This window comes from Otolemur garnettii, unplaced genomic scaffold (genome assembly GCF_000181295.1).
Source record: "Otolemur garnettii isolate 467f Iridium unplaced genomic scaffold, OtoGar3 scaffold00128, whole genome shotgun sequence".
In the NCBI taxonomy this organism is placed as follows: domain Eukaryota; kingdom Metazoa; phylum Chordata; class Mammalia; order Primates; family Galagidae; genus Otolemur; species Otolemur garnettii.
Genome location: NW_003852523.1, coordinates 826,827 through 838,241, shown reverse-complemented (window position 1 = coordinate 838,241; position 11,415 = coordinate 826,827). Strand labels below are relative to the sequence as shown.

The following is an 11,415-nucleotide window of genomic DNA, read 5'->3' as shown; positions in this document are numbered from 1 at the left end:
TGTGTGGCCAGGCCCCAGCAGAGTGGCGTGACCTGTGTGTGGTCAGGCCTCAGCAGAGTGGCATGGCCTGTGTGTGGTCAGGCCCCAGCAGAGCGACGTGGCCTGTGTGTGGCCAGGCTGCCCAGTGCTGACTTTGGGAAGACTAATGGCAACATTCTTCTCTGAGAAACTGGAGTGAACATCTAACTTTAAGAAATAGAGCAGAAAAATCAATCTGCTGCTTGTATCATGTGTGACATTTTAATTACCCAGGCATCTTCTCAGGACACAATGAAGCAGCTGCTGTGCTCATACAATTCCATCCTGATTATTTCCGAGGCCGCGCAGCCACTTCAGTGTCTCATTGTCACTCCATCATGTGTAGGTTCTAGAGCAGGTGTGAAGCCTGGTTTACTGAGTGGCTCAGAAAATCATGCCATGGTGATCTCGTTTTCTTTGCAGCCAAAGGACTGAGATTCGAGCTTTTCTCTGAAAGTGAGGTTCCATCTTTGCCAGCTGTCTCCTGGGTCTCCTCATCTTTCCTCACTGTCCTGAGGGTCTCAGTCCTCTCTGGCTTCATTCTCTGTCTTTGAAAAGTGTCATCAAACTTGCTGCTCTGACAGCATCCTCCCTCCAGACGCACACGCAGTATTTTCTGATTCTTCCAGAGGGTGAGGGAAGGATTTGTTGTGAAATGCTTTTCACAGATCCCTGGGAATATTCTGTTACTGTTTCAGCACAGTAAGTGCCAACAGTATGCCTGGCAGTGACATAAAAATATTTTTTTCCTAGAAGAAATTCAAGGCTTAGACTCTGATTGCTGAGTAGAAAACAATTCCCTTAAAATTTGCATCTTAAAACCTGATGCTAACATATTTTATGCCCAAGTTGATGAATTTACAGGACCCTGAAACTTGGAGAAAGCGGCTAACAGTAGCTGCTGCCGTAGTCACCTGACATTGCTACCTTAAGATCAGGGAAGTTGGAGACAAGAACCAGAGATTCTAAGACAAAACCAAGTGAAAGAAACAGACCTGCATGGGCAGAAGCAGCCCCGGGCCCGCGGAGGTGGGGTTCTGTTTCCGTGGTGCTGAGATGGCCGAGATAGGACATTGTAAAATGAAAGTTCTGTGTCCCTCCAGCTGTAGTTACACTATAATCTGAAAGCAAACCAAATTTAATTACAAACAAAATAAATGAGGCTGGGCAGGGTCACACCTTTATTGTCTGAATTTTTATAATCTCGTCTTTTTAGACTTAAAAAGGATGCGTGTTTCATAATTCTCTTTATAGAGATCTTTCACGTCCTTTGTTAAATAAACTCCCAGATATTTCATCTTCTTTGGCATTACTGCAAAAGGAATAGAGTTCTTGACCATATTTTCAGCTTGACTATTGTTTGTTTGTATACAAGCTACTGATTTGTAAGTATTGATTTTGTATCCTGAGATGCTGCTGTTCCTCGATCACTTCTAAGAGTTTTGAAGTTGAGTCCCTGGGATTTTCCAGGTATAGGATCATGTCATCAGCGAGGAGTGAGAGTTTGATCTCCTCTGATCCTATATGGATACTCTTGATTGCCTTCTCTTGCCTGATTGTGATGGCTGAGAATTCCATTACTATGTTGAATAGCAGTGGAGACAGTGGGTATCCTTGCCTCATTCCTGATCTGAGTGGAAATGTTTTCAATTTTACTCCATTCAATATGATATTGGCTGTGGGTTTGCTGTAGATGGCCTCTATCAGTTTAAGAAATAGCTGAAGATGTTAACAAATAGAAAAACATGCTACGCTTGTGGATGGGAAGAAATAACATTGTTAAAATGTCCATACTAGGGCGCTGCCTGTGGCTCAAGGAGTAGGGAGCTGGCCACATATACCAGAGGTGGTGTGTTCAAGCCCAGCCCCGGCCAAAAAGAAAATGTCCATACTACCCAAAGCAGTCTATAGATTTAATGCAATACCTATTAAAGTACCATTGTCAAACTTTAAAGACTCCCAGCCACTTATCATCATTTGATCTTTAACAAGCCTACCAAAAATATTCAGTGGGGGAACCACTCCCTATTTAACAAATGGTGCTGGGAGAACTGGCTGGCAACCTGTAGAAGACTAAAACTGGACCCCCACCTTTCATCACTAACAAAAATTGATTCTCATTAGATAAAAGATTTAAACTTTAGACATGAAACTGTAACAACACTAGAAGAGAGTGCAGGGAAAATGCTTGAATAAATTGGCCTGGGAGAATATTTTATGAGGAGGACCCCCTGGGCAATTGAAGCAACACCAAAAATACATTACTGGGATTTGATTAAACTAAAAAGTCTACACAGCCAAGAGCATAGTAAGTAAAGCAAACAGACAGCCTTCAGAATGGGAGAAGATATTTGCTGGTTCTGATAACTAGAATCCACAGAGAACTCAACCTAATCAATAAGAAAAGAACAAATAACCCCATTTCTTTGTGGGCAAGAGACATCAATAAAACTTTTCTGATGAAGACAGGTTCATGGCCTACAAACACATGAAAAAGTGCTCATCATCCTTAATCATCAGAGAAATGCAAATCAAAACCACCTTGAGATATCATCTAACTCCAGTAAGGTTAGCCCACATCACAAAATCCCAAAACTACAGATGTTGGTGTGGATGCAGAGAGAAGGGAATGCTTCTACACTGATGGTGGGAATGCAAGCTAGTATGACCTTTTTGGAAAGAAGTTTGGAGAACATTCAAGGAACTAAAAGTAGACCTGCCATTCAATCCTGCAATTCCTCTACTAGGTATATACCCAGGTGATCAAAAATCATTTTACAACAAAGACATTTGCACCAGAATATTTATTACAGCCTAATTCATAATTTCCAAGTCATGGAAGCAGCCCAAGGGCCCATCAACCCATAAATGGATTAACAAACTGTGGTGTATATACACTATGGAATACTATGAAGTCATAAAAGGATGAAGACTTTTCATCTTTTATGTTTACCTGGATGGAGCTGGAACATATTCTTCTTAGCAAAGTATTTCAAGAATGGAAGAAAAAGTATCCAGTGTACTCAATACTATTATGAAACCAATATATAATACCTACACATTCATTTGAATGATAAAACACAACTATAGTCCAGAAAGAAGGAGGGAAGAGGAGGGAGAGGGGAGGGGAAGGGGGAGTGTGGGAGGAGGGAGGGTATTTAGTGGGACCTCACCTAATGTGCACGATGGAATGGTATATTTTAAAACTATTAAAAGTAGAGTATAGCTGTCTTACCACAACAAATAAGATGGTTATGTTAACCAGTTCAATGTAAGCTTTCCATATTCTGTATCAAATCAGCACATTGTACCCCATAAATGCATTACTGTACACAGTTATGATTTAATGAAAAATAAAATAATTTAAAAAATGTGTGCTGGTTAAATATTCCGTTTTATTCAGAATGCAGAAATCTAGTTTTAGGAAGATAGTCTAAATCCCCTTGCATAATAATGTTTTCTTAGTGAATAGCATGTGTTCATTTCAGAACTAAGCACATTTAGTTTCTTGGGAACATTTAAGGAACTATGAGAAGAGGAGTCGGAGAAATGGGCAGCATTTTTGACCCTGGTGTTAATTGTCCTGGGTGTTACTCAGACAGTCATTGTAGAGCAAAGAGATTCAGGGCCAACGCTGACAGTTCTGGACGTTCCATCGTTCCTCTTTAATGTTCATTCTTATGTGGCTGTTTTCCCACTTCAGGTTTGCTGTTAGTGATCATTTTAAATTAATTTTCTCTCTATAAAATTAGGGGAGGAGTGCAGAAGTTTAATATGATAGTCTGATGTTCCCCCCCGTATCTTCTGGGCCTGACCTTGAATTCTGATCCGTACACTCCCTTAAATGTATACATGAGATAGAATGTTTTATTAGAATGCACTTATAGTGGTTTCCATTATTGAGTGCATATTAATTATGGGGTTAGCCTAGAATGTAAATGTAAACAGCCTCCTGTCACACTGAAATGCTTCTTGGCACATAGTATAAACTCAACAAATCCGTGTGGAATTGGTGAGTAAACGTGAGTGAATGTGAACAAGCCGGGACTGAGCAGGGCCTAAGACAAGACGAGTCCCTCTTCAGTGTGAAGTGATACAAGGTAACCCGAGCATTGGCTGTTAGGAACCAAAGGACAGTTCCCTTGAGAAATGGTGAGGGCGTGTCAGAAACAGTGAGTGGCAGATCATGTTGACAGCTGTGTAGCAACAGTGGAGGAGATTACAGGTGTCCACTGTGTGTCTGGACCAGCTGGGTAGCCTGCTATTTTTGTGTTAAATAGGATAGTGCATGACAATAAGGACAGGGATTCGCTGTAAGAAACTGATATCCCAGGTCTGGAGAACCCTTGTATTTGCTGTGTGTCCCTCTGAAACAGCAGCTGGAATGCAAGCCACACATTTAAAACTGAGGCCACTTCTGGCCCTGAGTATGAATCTGGGCCACTGTGGCAAATGTGCTTCTGCGAACGACTTTCCCAGCCTCTGTTTCAGGGCCTAGTTCTATGTGGGCTTTGCAAAGTGGAAAAACGGTGTCCATGCTGGAATGTCTTGTTTCCTAATGCCGCCTTCATTTTCTCTGCTCCAGTGACTTCTGCCCCTTTCCAAAGCCCATTAATCTTGCTTTAAGGAGGTTTGGGGAGAATGGGAGACCATGAGCAGGCACATTCGCTCTTCTTGAATTAAAAGCTCCACACGACTTTTTTTTTTTCCTGAAATATCCTAACTGTCGTCCATTGCTCACAGAACAGAGACCAGATCCTTGTTTTGATCTCCAAGACTCTGAGCAGCTTTCTTCCCAGGTGAACTTCCAGCCGCATCTCACGTCCGGCTCTGTCCTGCCTTCTGGCCCTGTCTGCTTTCTCTTTCTCAGAGATGCGCACCCCACGTTCTCTCTGTCTGAGCTGCCCTTCTCCAACCTCGTAGTAGGTCAGAACACCCTCCTGTGGGTACGTACCACCTCTCAGCAGCTTGTGCGTCTTTTGTGGCACATATCAGAGATGTGATTTTACTTTCATTTCCATGATCATTTGACTAAATCTCTCTCATCTGCGGATAGAAGTGGGGAGCTGATCATAACCCCAGAAGACACAACCTTGAGAGCTATAGTCCCAAATGTTGAAATCCCAAAAGATTCCTGGAGTCTAAAATACTGAAATCACAGTCCTGAAAGACCAGAATGTTAAAAATATAATCCTGGAAGAAACAAAGTAATTTAAAAGATACTTATTGATGTTTTAAGAGGGTGTTTATTTGAGAAACATAAAAACATGATAGAACACTTGATGGACCATTTTACATAACAAAAATAGACAATATACAAAATTTTGTAAGAAGAAACACTCAGGTATACTGATGACATTCATGTAATTTAACAGTTATGAGCTGACGAGCCATATTCACAAATGAATAGGTCCAAAGGGGGAAGGTTTAAGTGCATATCACTATGGCTGGTATCTGTGTGCACCTAGCCTCGTCATGGGCCTTTGAAATACTGTGGAGAACAGTCTAAGCTTTGTAACAAATTGATCAAAACTCCAGGGCTCACAACCACATATGCTGTTGCCCAAAGAACTGAGATCTCAAGAAATTTTACCTTTCACAAGTGCAGATGTACAGAAAGGACAATAATCCAGAAAGGACAATTCATTTGCTGGGGAAGTTTGGAGGTTTTTATGTGGAGAACTGGGGAAGCAGCTGGTGTGAGTCCAGTTCATGGGTGAAAACGTCAGGACCCGGGAGTGGCTGGGGTAAGTCATGGGGTCTGAAGGCTGGGGAGTCTGAGGTCCCAATGTCCACAACAGCAGCAGAGTACTCCGTCCCACCCTCAGTGAGAAATGAAGTCACTTTCTTTATTCTCTCTGGGCACCTGCCAACCTGGAGGGCATATTTTCCCCACCGAGTCCACCAAGATTCACACACTAATCTCCTTTGGAAACACCCTCACAGACATACCTCAAATAATACTTTACCAGGCTTTCAGGTATTCCTTAAACCAGTCAAGCTGACGCCAAAAATTAAGTCCACCAGTCCATCCCTTGTCAGGTTGGCACCAAAACACAGCTCCTTAAACCATCCTAACTTTCTAAATAGAGACCACGACCAGGTAATGGTTCCATCCAGCGTGACACAGCTGTACTGTGGTTGTGATTGGGGAGATTTTGGACTTTAGACATTTTAGGGTTTCCAGGTTTAGACTTTAACGGTTGTGACCTTCAGGGATTTTGATCTTTCAGGATTTCAACATTCAGGATAATGGCATTTGCTACTATGTCTTTGGGGACTAAACCTGAACCCATATACTTGCTATAAGGATAATAATTATACTTGGTTTTTCTCACCATTTTACTTCCTATTTATTCTCTATTCAGTGAATAAGCACATAAATGAATTAGAGATGAATAATCCAATTAACAGACTAGGGTGGTCTATCTCGGCTTGGTTCTGGGGATGTCCAGGAGACCTGAGTCTTACAGGTTGAGGGATCATGGCAAGATGTTCAACTGAACTGAATCTCAGACTGATCTGAGATAGAAGGGAAATCGCTAAGGTGCTTCATTTACGTCTGATAAAGCTTCACATTTGTACGGAGCTTTAACGTTTTAATATTCAGGCTAATTTTATTTTCATAACCTTATGGGATATTCTGTTGGCTCATTTTGATAAACTGGAGCAAGACTGACCCGTGTCGGTGTGAGTAATGAGTGTTTGATGCTAAGGACACATCTGGGAACGAGGATATGGGACCCGTAGCTACACCATACATTCCAGTCTCCATTTCTCCCTCTCTCTCCTGTGCTGGGTGTCAGGGAACTGCTGCCCCGCTGTACCTTTGGAAGCTGGAACCAGCAGGCTGCGGAGGCTCTGGGCACCAGAGCGTGCGTTTCCTCCCTGCTCGTCAGGGGCAGTCACGGGTCTCTGGCACTTGAGATGAGTTTCCCTGGGTCAGCGCCTCATACCCAGTGTCTCCCTTCCCCTCTCACGTCACCTCACTCTGTAGCTGCTTCTGCTCTTCCTCTGTCACTTGGATGGCTTTTATTAAGAATCTCAGAGAGAAAGAAACAGCTTGCTCTTATGGCAAAGTTGTCGTGTTAGCCAAGCCACAGGCTGCCGATCCTGTGTTCTGTCCTGAAGCCTCTGGGAACTCTCTGAGTTCAGGCAGTCTCAGCAGCCCCTTCCCTTATTCCCAGTGAGTGGGGCTCAACTCACTTTCAGTGTCCCCTGGGACCGATGATCTCCTTCCCAGTTGGGGGAGGGGATGTACCTAAACCCAGCTTCCAGAGGATCTTCAAGCATCCTAGGTTCTGGGCACCTGGCCTTCCCAAACAACTGCTACAAACAGCTGGCCCCCAAACCCACACTGTCTGGTACCCCAGTAGCCCAGTTATCCCCTCAATTATAAGAAAGATCACTCTGGACTTGCCCTATAAAAAGGGAGAGCAGTGGAGTGGAGGGGACTTCTGAAATGCACAGCCACATGCTTGCTTGCCATAATGTCTTGGTCCAACATGCCTCCCATGGAGTCAGAGGGAAAGCCAGAGACCTGAGCCTTCCCTTGTCAGCCCTGCAGGAAGGCGCTTTGTCCAAACGTCTGAGTTTGTTATAGTGGGTTGAACAGTGCTCCCTACAATGCTCCCTAGGCATTCATGTTCTCTTGCAACTCCAGATTCTGACCTTACTTGGAAATAGGGTCTTTGCAGACATGATTAAGTAAAGATCTGGAGATCCAGAGATCATCTTGGACTTAGGATGAACACTAAACCCAAAGCTGGGGGTCATTTTAAGAGAAAGGAGAGGGAGACTTACATATGAAGATGGAGAGAAAAGATAGACATGTGATGGATGGAGGTGGAATTGGAGTTTTGTGTCCACAGCACAGAATGCCAAGGATTGCCTGCAAATACCAAAATCTAAGGGGAGGGATGGGGACTAGCATTGCTCACACATCGATTTTGGATTAAATTCCTATTATTTTAAGCCACCAATGCATAGGTCTGAAATGCCTGTGACTGAGAGGAAAGACCTGGGCTATAACCACGGAACTGCTTTTTTTCCCACCTATTTCTAATAGAACATTTACAAACAAAAACTAGGTTGGCGGGAGGGGCAAAAAACGCCCCCAAACAAAAGCTAGGAATCTAATTTGTGTTGACACAATAGGGCAACAGGACATTTTTTACCAATCCTTACTTTGAAAATTTTGTGTCAATTTCCATCTGTCTTACTTTGAATTTATCAGCAGTGTAGAAAAAGCGACCGTCTTTACGGCCTCTTTCCCATTAACATAGTCACATTTTATGAAATAATAAAAACATTCCCATACAGATTACACCATACACTCCAGTCTCCATTTCTCCCTCTCTTTCCTGTGCAACATATGCATTTTCCCTGGAAATAAAACATGTGTGTAAAATTAAATTGACTGGCTATTTTAGGTTCAGTTCCCAATATACCTATTTGGAATGCCTTTCCGAATCAAAAACAGGTTCGGAGGCAGTGACAACAGCATCACAGATAAAATAAACTGGTTTCGGAGTTATACCTAAAATGAGACTAAAGTGTACATTGTCCCTGTTTTCTTGCTTTACTTAGGGACGCAGTTGCGATGGAGAGGAGCTGTGCGCACAGGGGCGGGGGAGCAGATGAGAAACTTCTGCGCTGCCTGCGTTGGCTGTGGCAATGCTCCTGGCAGACACTGGGCGGACACAGGGTCCACAAAGTGCCCTGTCTCACAGGTGTCTATGTGGAGAGGAAATATTGCTCACAGGTCCAGGGAGCAGCACACTCTGGTACACATTGTCACAGAGTTCTGCTTTTAAAACTCCACATTAGAAAAAAAGGTGAAAGTTGCTTCCAGGTGACCTTCACTCCTGGGTATTCCCTGCACTGTTTCCCTTCATGGCGGCTCAAAACTGCATGATGAAAACTGCCTGAGGATGAAGCCAGTGTCCTGGGTAGGATGCCTGCCCAGCCCAGCACCTGCTCAGGGAACATGCCTGGTAACGTGAGCACATGGCTCTAGGCTGATGAAAGCTGGGATTTTGAAACAGCGTTCTGACCTTCTTAGACTCAGCTAGGTGGCCTGTCTCCACTGCACCTCTCCATCCTCATCCCACCCTGTTCCCAGGTAGTTAGACTCTGCAGTGGCTGCAGCTTTGTCCTGCATTTGGCCAGGGGGACTGATGCCACAGCCTCGCCGAGACCCAGGCCAAGCCCATGTTCCCCTTGGCTGCTTTCTTCCTTTCCAGATATTCTCTTTTCCTGGAAGATTCCAGAAGGAAAGACTGCCGAGACCTCACAAGCGCCTCCTCTGTTTTTCATCATGCTTTTGCTTCAGTTTAGTAACTACTAATTTTTGTGCCTAGTTTGTGAATGTTTCAGGGTTTGAAACTCTGCTCCTCTTCCTGCCAGCTGAATGGTTCTAACATTTCTGTGCCTCATTTCCTCATCTGGAAAGTGGGGATGACAATAACATCTCTCTTCTGAAGTTGCCTTGAGGGCGTCTGGCAGGTTTCAGGTGCCAGGGTCAGCTGCTGTTTCTTCTTCCATGTCCCCAGCTGTGCTGAAGTTGCAGAGGGTTGGGAGCCCTGCATGGGCTTTACCAGTAACTTCGACAACATTGCACTCTGATTCCAGGGGAGAAAATTCAGATAACATTGCTCATGGATGAATTTCAAAGTCAGCAAACCATCTGTGCATCCCATGGTTCCAGAAAGCGGTTGAGTATTTGTGCTTAAAGTTACCAATTTCCTGGACACTGAAGATGTGAGCCCCGTAATTCTCCTTTGACCTGTGATGCTAATATGACAATAGAGAAAAATATTCAAAGAGCTGAGAAACCGATTCTGATTTTGGTTTCCATGTTACAAAAAAAATGGAAAGAAACTGAAAAAATGGAAGGAGAACTGATCTTTTAAAAAATATTAAAAGTGAGGTCCTGTTTAGTCTAGAAAAGAAATGAAAACCAGTTATATAAAAACACTTTTATTTTGAGGGAGATCTTTGATATAACTTAGAGAATGTCCCTTGGTTTGACTTTGGGAAGAAGAGCTTGGTGTTATTGTTAGAGGAAAAAAGTTATGCCGTGACCTTTGTGACCGTCAGCAAGGCGGATTTATTCAGGACTCTAGTGCTGGGGTGGGGACCACCTCAGTGGGCTCTGAAGTAGGGCACAGAGATCGGCGTCAACTCCAAATACAAGGACCAGTGGAAATTGATAGCCAAGGAGAAGAGTAGGGGTCTGTGGAGAGAAAATTATTAATAGGAAACCTCAAGAATAAAGGGTATGCTGACTAAATCAACAGAATGGGATTCTGGCTGAAGGCAGGCCAGGATTAGCAGACGTCAACTGGGAGGTAGCTGGGGGCAGGGAACCTGCCCAGGCATCCATGGTGATCAGAGATTCAGGAAGCCCAAAGGACTTTGCAGGATTCTTGCAGAAACTGGCAATGCAGAGACCAATGCAGACACCCATGTGTCAGGACTCAGCTGAAGAGAGATTTTGGGGAGACCCAGCTAAGCACTGGTGGTGGGAATGCTCTGGCACTGTGCATGGCTGAACATGAAACTCCCCATTGTCCCTGCAAGATCCATCTCTCTGGGGATGATTAAAGGAGAGGCAGCTTGAATTGGGGGCTCTCTGTGGGGCTCTCACTGCAGTTACATCAGGCAGCTGGCAACACTCATCTGTGGGCACTAGAGATTGCAGGAACTCGCCTTTGGCTCCCCGAGGGACGCAGCAGCATAGGCCAGTTGTGTTGCTGAGGTTAGCTGTGAGGTCATCTGCAAGTCTCTGGCCAGAACTTGCTCTCCCTAATAGGAAAACAAACCTGGGAATTTCCTGTGCTGCACCCCCTCTGCTAGAATACTTGGCCTAGGAAATCAAGCTGTGAAGACTCATTTACACGGGGACAGGTAGTTTGTCACAGAAGTGTGTCTTCCCTTGTTTTAGAATGTTCCCTGAAGTGGGGGTTGAGCACTGTTCATGGCCTCTGAGGTGAGAGGTGAGTAGGGACAGGGGAGAGTCTGGGTGAGCCCCCCAGGTCCAGGCTCCAGGGGGGTAATACGAGCAAACATCTTCCAACCGCCCTCTAGAGATGAGTAACATTTTGGTCCCTAAACCACTTTGCTGTGATGTTAAAGGAGGTCAATAGTGGGTGAACTCCTGTGGGTGAACTTCTGCTGTATCTCATGTGGGTATCTCCACCTTTCTTTTCAAAGAAAGTAGTTTTCTTTATCTTCATCTATATATATTTCCTCCATCTGCCTAGGCTATGCCCAAGGTTTAGTGCTCAATTCCTATTCCCAGCAGCTGCTGGCTATTGTCACTGCCACTTGCATGCTGGTCACAGTCAACACGTGCCAGGGAAACCTGCTTTTACCCTGACTCTTTCCATGTCA

General features: G+C 44.3%; 1 protein-coding gene across 1 annotated transcript in view; it reads left to right on the top strand.

Moving 5' to 3' along the window:
• Positions 1-11,415, top strand: part of DSCAM (DS cell adhesion molecule) — a gene marked incomplete at its 5' end in the record, with an annotated part of 730,460 nt that overhangs the window by 47,423 nt on the left and 671,622 nt on the right. The window lies entirely within an intron of this gene.